Genomic DNA, 736 nt, shown 5'->3' on the forward strand with positions numbered 1-736 from the left:
CGCCTTAGAGGGTCGTATTTGAGCTTGCCTCTCCCGTTTGGCCCAGTACCTCCGAGTATCTGTGATCAGATGCCTGGAAATGTTAATCCATGCTATGGTAAGTGCACACGCTAAGCTCTGTACACTTTCTGAAATCCACATAGTGGTAAGTGTGCACGTTGAACACTTTGCGCACTTTCTAAAATCCACAGTAGTGGTAAGTGTGCACGCTGAGCACTTTGCACACTTTCTAAAATCCAGATAAGTGGTAAGTGTGCATGCTAGAGTTTGCGCATTTTCTGAAATCCTGTACGGTAAGGGTTACGCGTTATAACTTTGTTCCCTTTCTCTGAGTTGGTTAGACCCTTCTGAAATCCACATAGTGGTAAGTGTGCACGTTGAACACTTTCTAAAATCCACAGTAGTGGTAAGTGTGCACGCTAGACTTTGCGCACTTTCTGAAATCCTGTACGGTAAGGGTTACACATTAAAACTTCGTTCCCTTTCTCTGAGTTGGTTAGACCCCGGTACCTTGAGCTCCACTCAACCAGTGTGTCTCTAATTTGACACACTTAGAAGTATTGCTCCCCTCACCATTGAGGGTTACTATGAGCATGCTGCTTCCTATCGAGCCCCCCGGTTCGCTCCTTGGGCTGCTCTCGTGGTAATATTAGAAGTGCTCCCCTTTTACCAAAGAGTTGCCTATGAGCGCACTATTCTTTCTGAATTCGGAGTTCTCCTCTCACGTGAGAGTTGA

The sequence above is a fragment of the Sinocyclocheilus grahami genome, unplaced genomic scaffold (assembly GCF_001515645.1).
Source record: "Sinocyclocheilus grahami isolate Dianchi unplaced genomic scaffold, SAMN03320097.WGS_v1.1 scaffold406.1, whole genome shotgun sequence".
NCBI classification, from domain to species: Eukaryota; Metazoa; Chordata; class Actinopteri; order Cypriniformes; family Cyprinidae; genus Sinocyclocheilus; species Sinocyclocheilus grahami.